Source organism: Delphinus delphis, chromosome 1 (assembly GCF_949987515.2).
Source record: "Delphinus delphis chromosome 1, mDelDel1.2, whole genome shotgun sequence".
Taxonomy (NCBI): Eukaryota; Metazoa; Chordata; class Mammalia; order Artiodactyla; family Delphinidae; genus Delphinus; species Delphinus delphis.
In genome coordinates this window covers 44,346,090-44,368,424 of record NC_082683.1, presented here as the reverse complement: position 1 = coordinate 44,368,424, position 22,335 = coordinate 44,346,090, and the positions used below count along the sequence as shown (strand labels likewise).

Below are 22,335 nucleotides of genomic sequence, written 5' to 3'. Positions count from 1 at the left end.
GTCCTCTCAGTCTAAGGGCCTTGTTTAATTAATTAACATTGGTATAGGACTACAATGGGGCTTCCCTGGTGGCACAGTGGTTAAGAATCTGCCTGCCAATGCAGGGGACACGGGTTTGAGCCCTGGGCCGGGAAGATCCCACATGCTGCGGAGCAGCTAAGCCCGTGAGCCACAACTACTGAAGCCCGTGAGCCTAGAGCCCGTGCTCCGCAACAAGAGAAGCCACCGCAATGAGAAGCCTGTGCACCGCAACGAAGAGTAGCCTCCACTCATCACAACTAGAGAAAGCCCACGGGCAGCAATGAAGACCCAATGCAGCCAAAAATAAATAAATTAATAAACTAATTTTTTTAAAAAATGCTACAATAAGGAAACGAGCTCAGTAAGACTTGTTGATTGAGAAGTCTTGTATCTGCCTCTGCTTTCCCTCTGGCCATCATCCCTAGTTTGTGGTTAGAATTTTATACCAGCCAATTTTTTAAAAAATAATTATGATATAACATGTATAAAGTGTGTAATGAGCACTAATCTTCAAAGTACAGCTTGATGAATTTTCAGAGTTGTATACACATCCAGGATATGTGTTGAATTACTAATCAGAGAACCTTAAAAAATTCTTGACCTCCCATCATCCACATTCTGTGGCTTTCAAACTTTAGTGAAGTTTCATGAAGAATCCACCCAAGGGAGCTTATTAAAATTGCATAGTCCTACTCTCAGATTCTCATTCCGAGGGTCTAGGGTGTGATCAGGGATTTTAAATAAAATTCTCCAGATGATTCTGATGGAGGTGGTCTATGGATCACACTTCTGAGAAACACTGGCCTCCCTACATGATAAAAGTCAAAGTCCTGAACAGGTATTAAGGCGTTCCCTAATTTGACCCAATTCTATTTTTTTCAGACTCAACCCTTGCTGGTTTCCACCATGCCAAATTACTCACCTCTCCTCAGTGGGTCATGCACTCATGTTTCCCCTAACCTGGAATTATCTTTCCATTTTTCTTTATATAACTGACTCCTACTCATCCTTCAAGACCTCTGAGAAGTCTTCTTAAATTCATCAGGCAGAATTAGTTGCCCCTCATTGTTCATCCAGAACTTTATTCAAACTCCTGTCATAATACTTATCACACAATACCAATTTTTAATCTCCTTGTTTAGACGTAAGCAAAAATATGTCTGGCTCTTTGCTAAACCCCTAATCCTGCATAGGGGCCAGCACACAGTGAGTGAATGAATGAATATATGCTACTTATTTACACGTGGAGTCATTTAGTTCTCATTTTCCAGGCCAATGAGACTGCAAGCTCCCTAAGAGGAGAGAGGATTTCTGACTTTCGTAAACTCCAGAATCATGGCAGGGATTCAGTAGTCAATGAAAAAAATACCTAGTGAATGAAAATAATCAGCACCCTCTCTCAATTTAGTGAGAACTTCCATGTTTCCTAAACCTTCACAACTCTTGGAGGGAAACAAGAGTGGAGTGTGGGTGTTGGAGGGAGATATCCTTCCCATCTGCAAAAGAATGTTAGGTAAGGCCGGAAGCTGAGGGACTGGGCCTCCAACACCAGGTTCCTGGTTCTCTCTGCCCATTCCCTCCATAGAACACTCTGTGGCCATGGAGATGACCATTACCATAAGCGGGCAGTTGAGTGAGGACTCCAGACAAGCCTTTCAGGAAGGCAACGGTGCATGGCGACTCTTCGCCCTCTCACTCACCTCCTTATCTATTTACTTACCTATTCATGTGTTTACTCATGTTTGTACTTGTTGAAATACTTTTTTAGCATCTTTGTATTAGACTAAGCGGCTGAGCCGGACAGAAGCCACTCTGGGCACGGAAAGCCTTACCCACCAGCGAAAGTGAGACCTAGGGACCACTGACCATTGGCTAAGAAGGGCTGAAGGGCGGGATTCCTGCCGTTATCAGAAGCCCATTCGCCTGAAGGCATGAGGGCGGGGCGAAGAGCGGTCCTGGAGGTGAGGGGCGGGGCGATGCCCCTACTTAAAATTTCAGGAGTGGGATTGCAACCCCAAAGCAGCCCAGCCGATGGTAGAGGTTGTTACGGGTTTAGGTAGAGCACGACTGAAGCCCTGTGGGCGCCGGCCGGCCTGTCCCTCACCCTGACCTTTGGGTTGGCGGGATCTCGGGGGTAAACTCAGATGCATGCGCAATGCACCGGGGCCCCTGAGGGAGGAAGGAGCTCCGGCTGAGGGGAGGGTGTGAGTAGACCGAGCTCGGCCACGTGTGACGCTGGCATTTACCGAACCCTGCAGGTGAGAAGCGCGGGCCGACTCCAGGGCAGGTCCTGGGCGGCGGCTGTGGAGGAACCCAGCTATGAGTACAGCTCCACGAAGTACCTGCAGCTGTGCGGCCTGGGCGGGATGCTGAGCTGCGGGCTGACGCACACGGCCATTGTGCCCCTGGACCTGGTAAAGTGCCGCATGCAGGTGGACCCCGGCGAGTACAAGGGCATCCTGAGCGGCTTCGGCGTGACGGTGCGGAACGACGGGCTGCGCGGCCTGGCCCGAGGCTGGGCCCCGACCTTCCTGAGCTACTCCCTGCAGGGCCTCTTCAAGTTCGGCCCATACGAGGTCTTCCGTATAGATCCGCTACGCGCAGCTCCTGGGCCAGGAGAAGGGCCACGAGTGGAGAAGCAGCCTGTACCTGGCCGCCTCAGGCCGCGGCCCCCAGGATGTACGGTGAGGAGGGCCGGTGGGCCTTCTACAAAGGGGTGGCGCCGCGCTGGATGCGGCAGATCCCCTACACCATGATGAAGTTCGCCTGCTTCGAGCACACCGTCGAGGCGCTCTCCAAGTACGTGGTGCCCAAGCCGCAGAGCCAGTACACCAGAGCTAAGCAGCTGGCCATGACCTTCGCGGCCGGCTACGTAGCTGGCGTCTTCTGCGCCGTCGTGTCCCACCCGGCCGATTCCGTCATGTCCGTTCTGAACAAGGAGAAAGGCAGCAGCACGGCGTTTGAGGTTCTTCGCAACCTGGGCTTCGGGGCCGTGTTGAAGGGCCTGTTCGCCCGGATCATCATGATCGGCACCCTGACCGCGCTGCAGTGGTTCATCTGTGACTCGGTCAAGGTCTGTTTCAAGCTGCCTCGCCCTCCGGTCCCTCGAACACCCGAATCCCTAAAGAAGCGAAGTAGGCGTGGATTGGACGACTCCTGTGGCCACTGTTGGCCAGTATTTCGATTCGGTGCGGGATTGCATTCAAACAACACTAGTGTGTAGGATGTTAACGTTTGTGGAGAGGTGACTTAACGTGCAGACCGACTTTTCTTTAAGCGATTGATTCCTTCTTTCTTGCAGTCCAATAGAATTGCAACCGTTTCTTTTGGCGGTTTGAACCATTATCTTTGGGGAGTCGGCATGGTTGCTTTAACTCAATAGCTTTTCCACAATCATAAGGAAAAAATTCTTAACAGGAAGTAACGTTAGGTGATTTCGTGCCTCTAGATTGCATCTTCTTTGATTCACCATTCGGTGGAGATTATCCAAGCATCACTCCTGAATAGCCTACTAATGAGGTTTTAAGGTCAGCACAACTATGTGGGACAGAGAGCAAAGTAAAATTCTGCTACATGGTGCTCATCTCAGTAGAAATCGTGCACCTATTGAATAGACAAAGGACCCATTCCGTATTTCCTGCTCATGTCCATTACAGGTAAAAATTATTAAACGTTAAATTGTGACTTACATTGCCTGATAGCTCAGAAAGCATTCACTGTTTTCAAAGAGCATGACATGAAATCTGCATTTTCTCATTTGGCTTTGTCCTATTCTCTTCCTGATGTTGCTGATTAGAACCTAGCTCGCTCCAGGAAGTGCTACAATTGGATCAATGTGGAAAACCAAAAGGAGATGAAGGGCAGGCTCTGGGAATATGTAAAGAAAAGTCTCTGTTCTCTAAAGATTTCTTTTGTACAACTCAGCTTTCAACAGCCATACATGCGAAGAAAATCATACCACCCTGACATTTAAACACACACACACACACACACACACACACACACACACACACCCCTACAAATTCCAACAAATTTTGGTTAAATATTAAAGAATGGTTTTTGTAATTTTGAAAGGAAAAAAATCTCACTTTTAATGTAACAAATGTCATTCATTTAATGTGGTAGATATTTCATTGATCTTTACAGTGGTTGAGGTTCATAAAATTTATTGAAGTTATAAGGCACGTTTTCAGTTTTCTGTAGCCTTCACATCTCTGACTGGGGAAACTATAAAATTAGTGAAATTCTGTGAATTAGAGATGTTTGTAGAATGTGAATAAGAAATAAACTTCAATGTTATATTTGATATGATTTACCAAAATGTTACACAATTGCCCTAACAACTTGTATTAAAAACCACAAACTTGGGCTTCCCTGGTGGCGCAGTGGTTGAGAGTCTGCTTGCCGATGTAGGGGACGCGGGTTCGTGCCCCGGTCCGGGAGCATCCCACATGCCGCGGAGCAGCTGGGCCCGTGAGCCATGACCACTAAGCCTGCACGTCCGGAGCCTGTGCTCCGCAACGGGAAAGGCCACGACAGCGAGAGGCCCGCTTACAGCAAAAAAAAAAAAAAAACCCACAAACTTAGGATATGTTAATGTTTTAACTATGTAATAGTAAACCGTTTAGTGGTTAACAGAAAAAAAGTGTCTAAGTATGTTTGAACGTCTTGACTGGATAATAAAGAGCTTGGAGGAAAAAAGTCAGAACTTGTGAATGAGATGCAATGAAATTTATATTTAGCGCTCCTATTTTGTTAGGGAGGATGCAGGAGACAGGTCATTATGTATTTTTAAGACACTTTCACTTTCCCTAGGAAGTTAGTGTCCAGGTTTGTGGAAAAGAAAAGTTCTCAAGGAAGGAGAATGATAACTTTTGAGGAAATAAATTGTGCAGTTTCATTTTTGCAAAGTTTTAAAACATATATTTTTGACTAGTGTAAAATGTTTGTAGGAAGTTTCGTTGGTCAATAATTTATTAAGTAAATTGCTTTCTAATGTAATGTAATTTAAGGAATTGCTACAAAATCTATGGAGTTTTAAGAAAGTGGGAGACCGAGTATTCTGGTCTGTGGTATTTCATGATTGTTCTGTTGACAACACCAGATAATTTCTGTAATATACAATGTGTATGTTTAGACAAGTATAATCTAAGGAGAACTGTTTGGCATGATTCTTACTGTTATGGACATGGTTGAGAGGATGGGTTTACTTAGTTTGGGTCAGCAGTTTTCATATTCAGTCCCTAGATTTCTTTTTTTTTTTAAATTAATTTATTTATTTACTTTTGGCTGTGTTGGGTCTTCATTGCTACGCACGGGCTTTCTCTAGTTGTGGCGAGTGGGGGCTACCCTTTGTTGTGGTGCGCAGGCTTCTCATTGCGGTGGCTTCTCTTGCTGCCCTTGTTGTGGAGCACCGGCTCTAGGCGCGCGGGCTTCAGTAGGTGGCATGCAGGCTCAGTAGTTGTGGCACATGGGCTTAGCTGCTCCGCGGCATGTGGGATCTTCCCGGACCAGGGCTCGAACCCATGTCCCCTGCATTGGCAGGCAGATTCTTAACCAGTGCGCCACCAGGGAAGTCCCAGTCCCTAGATTTCTATTTGCCTTTTTTTGTTCATGGTAGTTTACAAATATCTGAATAAATAGGGACCATGGTAGCTAACAATAAAGAATAAAACATAATTTAAGAAAGATAATGTGAGTTCAGAGTCATGAGGTGTTTTTTTCTAGTTAGTATTCCTTTGGAACAATTTAAACTTCTATTCAGTATTTTACCTTGTCTGTAATTACCACTCTGTGAAATCGTGCATATCTGTTAGAATTAGAAAAGCCATAGATTATGTCTGGTATTGTTAGACATTTTATATTCGTTTTCATGCAATCTCAATCTTTGAAGTAGTCCATTTTATATGTAAAGAAACAGACTCAGAAGCTAGGTAACTTGCTCATAAAGCTAATAATTGATACAGTCTGAATCAGAGTCCACATTTTCTTCATCACTCTAGCTCAGCACCTTGACATAACCAATGACTATACTTTTCATAAATTGCTTTTTCTAATACCTCAAAAACTATATTTTTCAAATCTTCTATTTGTATATACTATAAAACTTTACTAATTTTGCACTAATGGGAAGTTTGTAATGTGTCTCAATTGTGAAAAACCTATTGTGTAATAACTTAGAAGTGATCAAACTGCAAACTACTTAAATACATTTAATTTAATATTTAAATTATTTCCGGCACGAGGTCAGTGCCTCATCCCTAACTTGAAGGGACTGATGATCATAAAAACAGTGATTTTAATTTTTAAAAAATTTGTGGTACTGCAGTTTCAACAAGAGGCTTTACCCTATCACATTCTCTAATTTTTTCCTCTAAGCTTTAGTTCCTACAGCTAAAAAAGCTAGCTTGGGCTATTTATCTTTTCCCCCAGGTGGTGATTAAAAGTAGCTTTTTCAAGTATTTGAGATTAATTTCATGATAGGGAGCTGTAATCTCGTCCATTGATCTGTCTTTTGAGAAGTGAATAAAGAGAATAGGTAAAATCTTGAAAAACAAAGGCCATATTTACATGTTAAACCACACTGATGCAGACTGGAGAGAATCAAAGTATTAATGTTCTGAGGATTTTTCCTTGCTGTACAAGTGTGTCTTTAGAAAGTTTTTCTTCAGATCCTTTCAAAGGCAAGAATAATTTTCTGAAGATCACATTTTGATAGGCAACCATTCAATTAAAGTATGCTTGTTTTATGTGGTCTTAAAGATCAATTATTTTTTAAATCATGAGCAAAGAACTATTTGAAAGGAAATTTAAATTTTAGTATTATTTATAAAGCTTTGTCTTGTTTTCCTGAATGCTATTATTTGGATGGGTCAGTGAGTAGAGAGGATGCTAACAATGTAATTATAACTAAGATTTGTTTGTATGTGTGTCCATTTTAGTTAGCATATTTTGAGACCTTCAGTTACAGAGTATCCAAAATTTTAGAGGCAATTTGCTAATTCTGCCCATACCCCAGTCTATAACACTGTTGATCAACATCTACCATGTGCCAACCATTGTTCTAGGCAGAAGAGTTCTCATGAGGAGCACAACACACGGTCTTTGCCCTTGTGGAGCTTAAAGTCTAGTGGAAAAAAATTTACAATTGTGCAAATGCTGCAAAGAAGTGTAGGGTGTTGTAAGATTGTACATCTAAGTGGCATTTGAGGTGATACCTAGAGGATAAGTAGGAGGTAGACCAGCAAAGAGAAGATACACAGCACAGTATGTGCATTTCCCCTGAAGAAAGAGAAGGACTGATGGTTTTGAGAAACTAAGACTTCACTTTGGCTGGAGCCCTTCAGTTGCAGACAGCGTGATGTGAAGTGAAATAGGAAAAGTAGACAGGAAGACATTCGCTGCAAGCTCTGTAGTTCTTGTTGAAGATTCGAACTTAGAGTGTTCTTAGAGCCATTGGAAAACCCCCGAAGGACTATGAGCATGAAATGACCTTCAATTTGCTGTCTGGAGAGAAATGGAGCAGAGGGAGAGAGGTTAGTTAAAATGTTCTTGCTGGGGACTTCCCTGGTGGCCCAGTGGTTAGGAGTCCGCCTGCCAGTGCGGGGGACGTGGGTTCAAGCCCTGGTTCGGGAAGATCCCACATGCCGCGGAGCAACTAAGCCTGTGCACCTCAACTACTGAGCCTGCGCTCTAGAGCCCACGAGCCACAACTACTGAGCCTGCGTGCCACAACTACTGAAGCCCACATGCCTAGAGCCTGCGCTCCGCAGCAAGAGAAGCCACAGCAATAAGAAGCCCGTGCACCGCAAGGAAAAGTAGCGCCCACTCGCAACAACTAGTGAAAGCCCATGCACAGCAACAAAGACCCAACACAGCCAAAAATAAATTAATTAATTTAAAAAAAATGTTCTTGCTGCAATCCAGGTGAGAGAATGGTACCCTGGACTAGGGTGATGACAAGTGAAATGTTAAAATACCATGAGAAGCCAAAAGGTGGAAACAACCCAGACGTCCATCAGTGGTTGAAGAGATAAACAGATTATGATATATGCAGGCAATGGAACATTACTCAACCATAAAAAGGAACGAAGTACTGATACATGCTACAACTTGGATAGGAAAGAAGCCAGACACCAAAGGTCACATATTGTATGATTCCTTTTATATAATATGTCAAAATAGGCAAGTCCATAGAAACAGAAAGCAGATTAGTGATTACCTGGGGCCGGGGTGAAGGGAATGGAAAGTGCTTGTTTAATGGATATGAAGTATTTTCCCCTGGGTGATAAAAGAGTTTTGAAAGTGGAGAAAAGTGGTGGTTGGACATTGTGAAAAATTAAATGCCACTTAATCGTATACTTTTAAATGGTTGTGTGTTAAATGAATCTCATCTCCATAAAAAAAGCTCTCATGTGATGCTTTATGCATAATAGCCCCAAAGTGGAAACAACCCAAATGTCCATCAACTGATGAATGGATAAAAATGTTGTATATCCATACAATGAAATATTGGCACCATAAAAAGAGAATAAAGTACCATTTGCCATAAAAAGAAGCGAAGGAAGAAAATACGTGCTACAACATGGGTGAACCTTGAAATCATTATGCTAAGAAGCTAGACACAGCCACACGTTGTATGATTCCATTCATATGAAATGTCCAGATTAGGCAAACCCATAGAAAGTAGATTAGTGGTTGCCAGGGGCTGGAGTGGGAGTTGAGGGATGGAAGGGAGGAATGAGAGTGACTGATAATGGGTACGGGATTTCTTTTTGGAGCGATGCAAGTGTTGTGGAATTAGTGGTGATGGCTGCGCTATTTTGTGAGTATAGTAAAAGCTGTTGAGTTACACACTTTAAAAGGGTGGATTTCATGGTATGTGAATTATATCTCAATAAAGCTGTTATAAAAATATCATGAGACTATAAAATGCACCTTAAATATCTATTTCTTCCTTAAAGGACAGCCCTTACCTCTATCTTCCTCAATCAAGTGAAGACTACAGCTCCAAATGTAAACTGCTGTGACGTGTTAAATTCCATATAAATGAGTAGGAAAAAATCCACCATGTTGTGAAGGCTGGAAATTGCCTCTAGGGAATGAAAAATCTCTTGGTTTCTAGGGACGCAGAGATGATTAATTTTGGAGAATCATCTCACAATGTAAGGTGTTGAGCACCAACAATTTTGCCCTCTATTGTAAGGAAGAAAGGGGAACAGATGGATTCTGAGAAAAGCAGGTGTGTGTATAGTGTCCAAGAAAACCTCAGTTAACCAGAAACATTCGGGAATTGGTGGTTTAAAATCCCCTTTTGTTTATAATCCTTGATTAATTTCTCTTTTATAATGTACTGAATATGATTAATAATTTAGGGATTATTTTGCAAATAATTTTTTGTAAAGCTTCTGCACAAAGCTTTGTAAAGCCTCATGGGCCATCAGCTATGAAAATCAATGCTTGTTGAATAGCTAGAGCAGGCGTAGGGCTTTTGTGGATGGATGTACACAGACTCTAGACATAAAGGGACATGGATGTGAGCATGCGTGTGCGTGTGTTTAATCCTCAGTGTTAGTTTGAAATCTTGTCATTTGCCTCTACTAAAACATAGAGAGAAGGAAAATATCTGGTTTACTCTAAGACTATTTATTGAGTATCTACTGTATGATATTACCTCTGTTAGCTAGGTACTTTCGCATGTTATTTTACTGTATTTTTACTTTGTGTTCTAGTAGGTTGTTTCAAAAATTGGTGATTTCATGCCTAAACTATAGGTAGTCCTGTGAGTTACCACAGTGCTCCAAAATGGTAGGCTATTTCTAAGGAAATGATATTTCTAAATTATTATATTTTTAATATATGTATATCAGTATTTCTATCTTTCCTGCCATAAAGACATAAAACATGTTTTCAGAAAATACTAGTAAAAATTGGTATTCTGGAAAGAGATTCTGTGAGTTGAAAGAACTCTGCCCCTTTGCAAGGCTGGTTAATTCACGTAATTGTCACAAATACACATAATTGTCAGGCTTCAGGCAGGAATCAGAGCTGCTGACAGGGTGATTGTCTGTTTTTAAGAGGATGGATGGAAACCTGGCAAAGAACCACGGTCCCTTCATCTCCAGTAGTGCTCGAATTCTGGCTGTAGTTACATCCTACTGCCGGATGTGAGGATTTGTCACTGTAATCATTTTCTCATACCTTAATGTCTCCCCCGACCCTTACCAAGAATATAAAGCTTTTTGGTTGCACTAAATCAGTTATCATCCATCTTATTCATCTGTGTTGTATTTTGAAACTTTTGCTTTTTTAGATCGTTACCTATATCTGATAAATGCTGTTACTAATATTTATAGCAACCATTTACCGTACCAAGCGTTGTGCTAAGAACTTTACATACAGTGTATCATTTATTTACAAAAATTTTGTGAGTTTGTTACTTGTATAAGTTAGGATTTTTTTTGTTTGTTTGGCTGCAAACAACACAAAATCTATTACACAACAGGTTAAACCATAAAGACATTGATTTTTAACAAGAAATCTGGAGACAGGCGGACCAAGGTTGGTTCAGTAGATCAGTGTTGTCCCCAGGGACCTAGGCGCTCTCGGTCCTTCTTCTCTGCCGTCTGTAGTGTGTCCGTGATGTTTCCCCTTGTGTTCAAGAGATGGCTGCCACCATAGCAAACATCACATCTCCGCAACAGCATCCAGATCAGGAAGCAAGGAAGGCAAAGGCAGATGGGCTTTCTCTTCACGTGTCTCTCTTATCAGAGAGAAAAATCTTTCTCACAAGCTTCTGGCTGACTTCCCCTTTGGCCTCATAGGCCAGAATTAGGTCACATGCTTTCCCGTAGCCCCTATAAACCAATCATTGACAACAAGAACGGAGGACTTAGATCAATGTGACACATCTGCGGGGATTAGGCACATGGAGTCCTGAGCAAATCCAAGATTTTCTGTTGTCGTTGTCGTTAGCAAGGAAGAGGAGGTAAATGGCTGTTGGGTAGGCAACCAGGGTTTGCCCTTATATTCTTTTCCTTTTTTCGCAAAGGAGGCAACTGAGGCTCAAAGTAAGGTAAACCATAGTGACCAAACCAGGATTCAAACCAGATTTGCCTGCCCCCAGAACAGTCTTGTTGTCACATTACTTCCTTTAGCTTGGAAATTGCTCTGAGACAGAGCTACTATAGATCATATCACAAGGGATTTATTACTGAAAGTGTCAGAAAAACTCCTTTCTAACAGCGACTAATCCATAATGAAGTCTCAAAACCAGGAGTCTGGACAATGGCGGTCCATGGATAATGAGATATGATTAGATCTAAAGTTTGCTATCGTGCTCTGTAAAAGAGAAACCAGGTGAGAAGAAACACACAAAGAAGCATCTTAAAAGAAAGCAAATGTTTGTAAACCTTTTTTGTAGTCACCCTCAGTCTTTTCTTTCTGCACTTTTCTCCCCACTGACTTTCCAGAAATGGGCAATTTCTTTCAAATGCTGCGTACCAGAAAAACGCAAAGGATTCATCAGATGAACAAATTTCAAAGAGCCACTACCAATTTTTTTTCCTTAAGAAATACACCAAGCCAAAAAAAAAAAAAAGTTATGAAGAACCTAGGGGCAGGACAGGAATAAAGATGCAGATGTAGAGAATGGACTTGAGGACACGGGGTGGGGGGAAGGGTAAGCTGAGACGAAGTGAGAGAGTGGCATGGACACATATACACTACCAAAGGTAAAATAGCTAGTGGGAAGACGCAAGAGGGAGGTGATATGGGGATATATGTATATGTATAGCTGATTCACTTTGTTATAAAGCAGAAACTAACACACCACTGTGAAGCAATTATACTCCAATAAAGATGTGAAAAAAAAAAAGAAATACACCAAGCATCCAATTTGCTGCTGATAAATTCTCTGTAAGTAGCATTATAATTAAGCAGACACAAAACCATTTGTGTTTCCAAGAATACAGCTGGACTGGCCCTGGATTGGTGATAGCGCATGGGCACCGAGAGGGAGGGTTCCATTGCATCTCAACTACCATGTACCTTCTTTGTGCAGCCACCAATCTGTCTCTCCCCCAACACATCCTCTGAATCACAGGCCATTGCCCATTCACCCCGTGTCTGTCACTGAGCTAGCTTTTGGCCACCTTCACTGAGCCTTGAGACTGGCTGTCCTGCTTCCAGGCTCCAGTCAGAAACAATGGCAGGAAACTGAGTGGTACACCTTTCTCTGCATGAGTCCCCACCACCTCAGACCCCCAGACTCGGCCCTCGGAAATGGAACAATGGTCTTGGCAAAACTGGAGAAAAAGAGACAGTGGAGGGCGGGGTGGCAGGAAAGGGTGGAGCAATCAGACCAGGCTTCCAAGCCTGGCTTCACCACTGGCTTTTCATGGCTTTGACAGGTTATCTTACCTCCCCAAGTCATAGTTTCCTCATATGGAAAATGGGGAACCACAGCACCTACCTTGAAGACTGATTGTGAGAATTAGCAATAAATCATGTAAAACACATGGTATAAAATAAAAGCTCAGTATATTACAGCACTTATTATTTTACCAGTCCCTTAGTAAAGGAAGGCAGTTAACATGGAAAGATTCAGCCTGTGTTGTGTTGTATTGTTGTTGTGGTTGTTCTTGGTTATATACAGGATTCATTTGCTTTAATTTTTAATGCATCATAAAGTACATAACCCTTTGTGGGAAATGCAGTGCATAGGGAAATGAAAAGCAAGTAGTCTAGTCTGTTGTGAGTATAGAAGCCTACGCCGCCGGCAACCCCATGTCTCCCCGGCCCCTAGGCAAACAGTTTCTTTCACAAGTGTGTTTTTGGTATGCAAATCACTCTATGCAGATTTCTGTGTGCAAAATACAACATAGAAAATGGCCCTCTTGCCAAGGGAGATAGGAGATGTTGGCTGCCATCAAATGAATTAGCTGCAAAGTTTAGATTTCTTTTCCTACTGCTCTTTCTAACAATGTATGGGGCGAGCATATTTTTGGCACATTAAACCAAATTATTTTGGCTTTAGAGTGTGTGTTCTTGTGATAAAAGTGTGTTTATTGAAGCCTGTAACTACGGTTTGAAGGCATAATAATGTTTAGCGGTATTTAATTTAGCATTTCACAACAGCGTGCCACCTCCCGTCAGTAAAAATGCTTGTTCTGAAGCCATAGATGGCTTCCGTCAGAGGTTAGGCTGCTCGTCTCCATGTACTTCCTACTTTTCTGTGAAGATTTGTGCTTATTAACAGATTTAAGTTTATATTTTGGAGAATGTTTTCTCCCTAATTAATGGATGTCTTAGTAAGTGAAAGGAATACATTTAACATTAAAACCATCTTTTTCTTTGGGTGAGCATGGGAATCCAGCACTTCATTCACAAGGCCGTATTTTATCATCCAGGCAGAATAATAATATGTCTCTTTTATGGTGTTTCTCACCATTTTCAAAGTCTTTTCCTTTTGGCTCCTCTTGTGAGCTAATGGAAGGGGGCGAAGCAAAGCCTTTGTCTGAGGTCACTTGTTAACAGACAAGCCCAGGGCTGGGTGTTTTGTTTTTCCTGATCATACTCAGGGAAAACTGCAACTGCAGGCCAGTGGCCCCACCAACTTTCCCCTCTCTCCTCTTCTTTCCTTTCCCTTCCCCCAACCATTTTTTGCTTGGTCTGAATGTTTAAAACTTGCCAAATGAGACACTCATTAATTTTACAAAAACAAAGTCTAAATTAAAGGCATTTTTCAAAGCAAAGTACCTCATCAGAGAGAGAAAGACAAGTGTAGCTTAATTCTGTTGGACATCCGAATGGCTGGAAAAGAGAGAGGAGATAATGTCTTCACTCACTCATTTACTCATTCATACGTTCAGGCATGCGTGTGTGCATTCATTCATTCAACATCGTGCCTAGCGTCTGTCAGGCATTGCCCCAGGCACAGGAACACAAAGATGAAAATAGTCCCAACCATTGAGTTCACTGTCTGTCAGGGAAGATAGATATGTGTAAACAAACCAACATTGGCGTTGATTCCCCAACAGAACTATGTACAAAGTATAAAGGTGGCACAAAATGGGATCATTAACTCCATCAGTCTTGTACTAAGGAAACATTTTTTGGAAGAGTTACATCTGAACGAGATTTTGAAGGATGAATAGGTGTTCTCCAGGTCGGTGGGAGTGTGGAGAAGAAAGAGCACTTGAGGTAGAGGGAATAGTAAGTGTGAAGCACAGAGGCCTGAATCAGCAAAAGATGGGGAAGGGCTTCCCTGGTGGGGCAGTGGTTGAGAGTCCACCTGCCGATACACGGGACACGGGTTCGTGCCCCGGTCCGGGAGGATCCCACATGCCGCGGAGAGGCTGGGCCCGTGAGCCATGGCCACTGAGCCTGCGCGTCCGTAGCCTGTGCTCCATAACGGGAGAGGCCACAGCGGTGAGAGGCCCGCGTACCGCAAAAAAAAAAAAAAAAAAAAAAAGATGGGGAAGATTTTCATCAGACAAATTTCTTTGGCTTAAGAACAGGGAAGGAGAGAGGTATGGAAAATATTCTCAACATCTCATAGATCTGTTTCCCCCTTTTATTTCTACTTCACTACGTGTGCAAGGTTACTTTATGGCTTGTCCAAATTATTGCCATAGGCTGGTCTTGTTGCCTCTAGCTTCTTCCTTCCTTAACATAGAAGAATACTTCAAAGGCCCTGCAGTATTCATCCCACCCACGTCTGTTCCACTGGGCAGAAAATGAAGCCCAAGCACCTTACCCCAGAGCATCTGAGGCCTGTTATGACATGGTCCCTCCTGGCCCTTGGCATTGATCGTTCCCACGCCACTGCCCACACCTCACACTGTCTCTCAGGTCCCAGGCTCCAAGCCCGGCCTGCCTGCTTCTACCCCCCTTCCTTTGCCCGTGTCAGTCCCACTGACGGGGCTGTCCATTCCTCACTGATCTTCACTCTAGTCCTTCAAGAGTTAGCTCAGGGACACTTTGGCTGGCTGGAATTGGCTCCATCCTCTGTCTGCCAATATTGTTTCAGAGACTAAACAGGTTTTGGAGTCCCAAGATGTGGGTTCCGATCCTGGCTCTGGCTTTAGACAAGTTTCTGAGACTCAGTTTCTCCAACTGTAAAAGATGATGGTTTACCTTGCACAGTGGTTCTAGGATTAACAGAGCACGCTGTTGGAGTGACTGACACACAGTCAGTCCTCAGACATTAGAGCTATTATTGTTGTTATAATTTAACTTCTTTGTGTAATTCAAACAATTGTAACTACCTTTTTTTTTTCTTTTTTAAAATATTTATTTATTTGGCTGCGCTGGGTCTTAGTTGCGGCACTTGGGATCTAGTTCCCTGACCAGGGATCGACCCCTGGCCCCCTCCATTGGGAGCGTGGAATCTTAACCTCTGGACCACCAGGGAAGTCCCGTAACTACCTTTTTAATTTGCCACGACGATCATATAAGCTGATGAGTATGAAATTTCTGTAAACTGAAAAGCCCTTAGATAAAGCTAATTACTATTTTTATCGCCTACTAGTGCATTTTTGTCTACTATTTGTGTCTCCATTTATGTACTCATTCATCTTTTAATTCATTCATCCATTTACTCATTTAACAATAAGTAAATTCCCAATATTTGGTACATTGTAAGCTCACCATGGAGGATATAAAGATGAATTTGAAATGCCCGCAAAGAGTACAGGCCTTATGAGAGAATCAGACAGGAAGGCAGTCACATCTAAAACCAGGTGGGGAACCCAGGGACCAATATGACTACGGAATGTGGGAAGGCTGAGAGCTCAGGGATGAGTTACAGAAGAGCAGCCCTGTGCTTGGGTCTGGATGGATGTTACGAGGTGGGGAAGCGTGTGGCAGGCTGAGGGAACTGGATCAACCTGGGCCGGGAGTGTGAGACCACTTAGGGTGTCGGGGAACTGCGGTGAAGGCAGGCATGGTTTTCAGTCATCCCTATCCCCCCGCAGTCCCTGCAGCACACAAGGCCCAGAGCTGCGCAGTAAGTCGTGATGGGACGTTCCCCAGTGCAGCAAGAAAAGCTGCCCCGGCCACCATGCCAGCTGTGCCCCCAGGTCCCCCAGAACTCTCCCTCATGGCCCTGAGGGTGGAGGTGGCGTGTTTTTGCCAAGAAGCTGCAACATCCTTCATGTAATAATATGAGTCAACGGGAAAATAGGGTTTGTGCTACAGAATTTTGCTTTGAGTCAATTTTGCTGCAATGTATATATAGTTACAAACTGAGGGACTGTCTGCCCTTTAAAGTCTGTGGGACAAGGGTGACACCATGGAGGTGTTAAAATAAGCATTAAGTTCATGATCAAAAAATGGGCTATAGGGCACTGACTATAAATTGTCAGAGGTTGAGGATTAATGACCTTTCCTGCCCCATATGTGGAGAAATAAATGCTTAGAGCAGAAACATGCAGAATTCAGAAAGGCCTGGTACTGTGTTACTACCACCCTCTGAAATGAGGTTTTGAAAATAAACACTTGAAAGTCTGGCCAGATTGTTGTAATCTTATTAATCTAACAAAGAGACTCAGTAAGTGCCTCAACCAGGGGGATGGTGTTTACCATGTAATTTGCAACAAGCTGATAAACACACCCTTGCCCCACTTGCAGAAAACTCTGATGTTCCCTGCAAAGAAGCAGTTGGCAGGAACACAGTAATAAAGGATTAGAGGCCCAAAAGCCACGGTTTAGATCCTGAGTAAATGTTTGTTCCTCTCCCCTACACCCCAGCCTCCCAGCCCCCTGCCATTTCCAAGTGCAGAGGTACAGTGCGTGGTTCATCCCACTCTTGCCCTCCTAAGGGTTCTGCCATGATGCTCCGGCCCTTCAGAGCAGTCTGCCAAGATCTCCCTATGTGGGATTTCTGCCCTGGGGTCTTGCTGGGCAACTCTGAGGTCATCCCGGGTTCTTTGGTGGATTCGGGGGCTGGCTTCTTTCCACAGTCTGAGGGGATTGCAGAGGGCAGTGTTCCCTCCCCCAGTCTGTAGGGGTCGTGTTGTTTGACAACCCCGGTGAGCATGGCTCCTCATAGAGTTCTTGGTTGCAAATCACAGGACGACCTCTGGCTAACTCAGCAGAAAAGGTATTTATTGGAAGAATAGTAGGCAGGAGCTAGGCAGGCTAGGCAGCCGGGGTCATGCCAACTCACCACAGGCAAAGTCTGGCTGCCCCATCACACAGCCCAGCTACCTCTTCCTCAAGGCCACCAGCTCTGCAGGTTATCTCTAAGCATGGTCAGAACCTTTGTCTGGCTCCCTCAGGACTAGGATTCCGGGGGGGGGCATGCATTTGGCTACCCCCCAGGCCCAGCTTCCGCCTTCTTTGTGCAGGGTAAGCCCTGCCTGCCACCAGGACCCACACAAAAGGAAGAGATTTGGAGGTTGGATGGTCAAACAATGAAATATCCACTCAGTCCTCTGAATAATAATGGCTAACACTTTCTGAACACTGTGTCAGGCCCTTTGGATCAGTGGTCCCCAGCATTTTTGGCACCAGGGACTGGTTTCGTGGAAGACCATTTTTCCACGGCCGGTTTGGGCGTGGGGTTTGTTCAAGCTGTAAGGCGAGCGATGGTGGTTCAGGCCGTAACGCGAGCGATGGGGAGCGACAGATGAAGCTTTGCTTGCTCGCCCACTGCCCACCTCCTGCTGTGCGGCCCGGTTCCTAACAGGCGCCAAATGGTCGCGGTCCGTGGCCCGGGTCGTTGGGGACCCCTGGTCTACATGGATGAACTCATTGAGTCCTTACAACAGGTCCATAGGAAAGGGCTCCATTTTACAGATGAGAAACTGAGACATGAAAAACTGAGTTAACACACAGCTAGGAAGCCACGGAACTCACCGTGGGAAGTCAGGCCTCACCGTGGGATTTGGACAGAAGTCAGTTACTGTCCGCAGAGGCTCTGGAAAGCTACGTGTAAACCTCACCTGAGATGAGCCTCTCTCATATGAGCTGGCTGACCCACTTTGCTCCTCTAACCTGCTCTCCTTCCTGTGTTTTGCTCTGTTTCCAGGCCCACCTGCTCCCTCATCCACCTTGTCTATCCAGGCTCTCGCCCCCATCTGTTTATGCAGGACCCCTCTCTTATTTAACGCTGGTTCAAAAGAGTGTGTGGCCCACTCTGGAAATGCACTAGGACATCGAATGCCAGGATTAATTCTATGTGATGAATTCTTCCACTATATTTTAAAAACGGTTTGTCCTTATGAGGGTCTGTTCCAGGATCTGAGTCACTGAGTAAAAAAGCATATTAACCTTAACAAATCTAATAGTCCTAATTTAAAAAAAAATGTGTCTTATCAATGAGTGATTGTAACATGTATAGCAATAGAATTTGACATTTAGGGATTTCTATTATTTTTCAAAATTGGCATGCTTGGAATCTTGTACATGGTGGCACGTGATCAATATTTGCTGTATTAAGGAATGAGAACCAGAGGACTGTCACTCTGGTAATTGCAGCCTTTATTGAAAGATTGACATTCTCTTTGTGAGTATGTTACAAACAAAGCCTCCTTTTCAGTCTTAAAAATACCCTAAAATTTTAGTCCTTTATTTCCTCATTTCTTACTTCCTTTTAGATTACTGATTACCTCCACTTGCACTGTTGGGAAAGGGTTTTTTCTTTAGAAGTACTTTTAGTGACACCCCCCACCCCCAAACACACACACACACACACACACACACACACACACAGCATGAGAGAATTTGTCACGTTTCACGCCACGACTGAAATCTAAATACGACTGTTTAGATTCTGAAGCTACCAGGCAAGAACGTGTGTGTCAGTTTGTCTTCTTCTGCAGAGCCCATATTCCACTGTGATTTCTCAGCAAGACATCATAATTATCCATAATTGTAGTGGGCACGGCAGTCAGATAGTGTCTGAACATTAAAGCCATCCTTCTAAAAGCAAAGTATCAATACAGTGGGGCACAGTACACCATGTCTTTGCAGGCCCAAGTTGTGGTTAGAAGGTACCCGACCAGCTCCTTCAACTCCACTCTGAATAAAGTTTCTCAAATGACAATGGGCCAATGCTTTAGAAATAAAGTTGTTTTGAATAAAAAGCAATTGAAGATGTAAGACTCCAGGAGTGACCCAAAAAGGAAGGGAAAGGCCTCAAGACGCGTTTCCCTAAATCGGAATGACTGAATTCGTTTCCACCAGCTTGATCCTTTCCTGAAGGCGGTGAACTAGAGCGCGTGCAGTCCCCCTCCAACAGCTCATCAATCTCCTGCCACAAAGATGAGTCAGGGCTGCAACCAGAGCCTCATCCTGCCTCCCCTCGGCAGAGCACCTGCCAGGCTGCGTTAGGAGTGAGCGATGCCCGCACAGTCCACACCTGGCGCTGGGGGCCTCAGGAGGAGAAGAGGAGCCCTCACAGCACACGCTGCTCTCCTCCCAGACCCCACCGCTCACACGCCCTCGGGCTGGTCTGTCACATCCTGTTGTCAGCAGCGGAGCAGCAGGCAGATGTGTGGTGCTCAGACCACAGAGACGCTGTCACAACGGAGCTGCTCCCGGGTCGTGTTCCTGTGAGAGGGTAACAGTTTCTCAGCAGCTGCAAGTCTGGCCCTGCCGCTGGTTGTTTAGGGGGCTTGCCTCTCCCAGGGGTCTAAACCCCATAAAATCAGTCTTCCTAAAACTTCTTTAAGGTTGCTGTTCACATTGCAAATTCCTTGGGGGTACCTACCTGGACCGCCGGGGTGAATTAAACATCTCGTGTTGTCCACGGAAAACTCTGTGGACCAATAGCAGTGATCCTTTTTTCTGCCTGGACAGACTGAAGGTCCCTGGGCCTCCCTGTGGGCAGATAGACCTGGGGTCAGCAGCTGTGCGTTCAGATTCCAGCACAGCCACCCGGGCGGGTTTCCTAACCCAACCAAGCCTCGATTTCCTCATAGGAAAAGTGGGGATAATAGTACTCACTTCCAGAGGTGGTTTTGAAGCTGAGAAGTGCACATGTACAGCACCTAGCATGGCACCTGGCACACTCCAGGTGTCCTATTTACTGGACTTGTCTATTGTTAAGATCTTTAAAAAGGTGGCCAGTGTGACACATTTGAGACACTGCCCTGAGAACAGAAACAGATGGCCATTAGGGAGAGAGGCCTCCCCTCCTCCCGAGTGCACAGGGAATTCTCCTTTCCCTGAGCTCTCCAACAGTATTTAAACTCCCAACCAGGCCCTGGCACTTGGACCTAAACTCCATCGTGGGTGAGCTTCACTTGCCCTGTGAGATAGCTTGCAATCTGCCCTATGACCACTTCTCTTAAACTTTCTCTCCTTTGATGTGTTCTCCTTTCACAGTTGGCATTAATGGCTTCAAAGAGCCGGAAGGGACCTTGGTGCTCACCTGAGTCATGGGCAGAGTAACAAGGGCAGTGGCAGAGGTGTGGGTGATATCCCTGAGCTCCTGGTCCAGCACTCCTGCTGTCCTCCACTTGGTCCTGGGCGTGCATGTCCTGAAGTGCGGCCGCCCAGGGAGACACTTGCTTGGATGAGCTCCTCCTGCTGATCCAGCAACACAGCCAGCCTCTTGCAGGAAGAAAGAGGGGCAGCAAATGCTGTGCTTAAAGCAGCTGTTTTGGGGTCTGGCCCCTGTTAACTGTGGAGCCCCCTAAGGTTGAACGCGGGTCATCCTGGCACCAACAGCTACTGTCTGGAGAAGTTAATGACATGAGCCTCGTCTGTGGCTTCCTTCAGATCCTGGAAATTTTATAGTCTGTGAATGTGTCCTGGCCCCACGCTCCGTCCTCACCAGGCCCAGACTCCAGCCGCACACCTGTGCCCCAGTCCTTCCCCGCACCCTCCTGGCAAACCAGACCCAGGGACAGTCCAAGAGTCTCCCTCGTCCATGCCTACCCGGGTGACTGAGCACTGCTGGCTTCTCAGCACTTCTGGATGTTCAGAACTGTCCTTCTCCCCACTCCACCCAGCCTCCAGTTCAACCCCTCACTCCTCTCCTGAGCTTTCTGTCCACAGCCCTGTCCCCTGGCTCCAGCTCTCCCTGGGAAATTTCAACCTCGGTGTTCCAGGGCTAAACTGCTGGTACCACCAGCAACTCCCCGGGTGTCCCTTCCCACAGGCTATCCATTCTCTCTTCTGAACAGGTCTTGATGGGCTACCTTCTCTATCATGCTGGTTCAGGTCACGGTCACCTTTGGTCTTGGTTCCTACACTAGCCTCCCGGGCACCCTGCCCCCAGCCTCACCCCCTCCTCTAGTTCTCCCTCTTCTCTGAATGGGTTATCTCTGCAAGTCAGACCTCCTTCCCCCATCCATGACCTTCAGGGCTCCCCTAGCCCCCTGGGGGGAATCTACCCCTGGCTTTGGCAATACATCATGACCCCCTGTGATCTGGTGTCTGCCAACCACTCTAGCCTAGGTCTTCCCTTTCTACCCCTCTGACTTCCTGGGTCCCTCCTCCTGCAGGTTCCCTGCCTGGCAGGCCTACCTCCCCCCACCAGCCTCCTTCTTCAACTGGCTGACTCCTCACCATCCTTCCAGACCCAGCTTCTGCATTGCTATCTCTGGTGCCAACCTCAGCCTCTAGGGTTAAGGTCACAGCTCCTAACTGTCCTTCTTTCTAGCCTGGATCTTAAGGCGCTGCTGCTGTCTGTCTACACATGTCTCCCAGACAACTAGAGTGTTGTTCCAAGACAGGGCCATGCCCCTTCACCTTTGGGTCCCCTGAGCCTAACAGATGGGCAGTCAGTGGCTAACTTGCAATGGCGCTCAGGCTAGGATGTGAAGACCCAACGCCCATGCCTCTGGCTTGGGCAGACAGAATGATGTGCCCTGCTCATGTGAAAGGACCCTATCTCCAACTTCATCTCCTACTCCTCTTCAACTCTGGTGACAAGAGCAGGGCTGCAGGGTCATCTAGCTTCAAATACTGACTCAATGACTTACTAGTTTTGGGACTTTGGGCAAGACACTTAAACTCTCTGAGCCTCAGTTATCTCATGTGTATAGTGGAGTTGATGAGTAAGGCCCTGCACATAGTAGATACTTTAAAGTGAGAGATATTATCCCAGTGGCATTTTTGGTAAATACTGTAAAATTAAATGCAGTAAGGCTGATGTATTATTGCATTAGCTATAGAAACATACCAAGGGGTGATGGATTGAGCACAGGGATAGGAACAAAAAGATCCCAGTTCTACCTCTGTCACTGAACCAATGTCCTCCATGGCTTAAAAAAAGGGGGGAAGATTTGATTAAATTGGTAACTAGATTCACTCCCAGCTCACAGATCAGCTGATTCTAAGATTCTTTGATTCGACAGT

At 45.1% G+C, this 22,335-nt stretch overlaps 1 pseudogene; it reads left to right on the top strand.

The window, feature by feature from the left end:
* Positions 1–833: 833 nt before the first annotated feature.
* Positions 834–22,335, top strand: part of LOC132419058 (solute carrier family 25 member 3 pseudogene) — a 93,524-nt pseudogene continuing 72,022 nt past the window's right edge.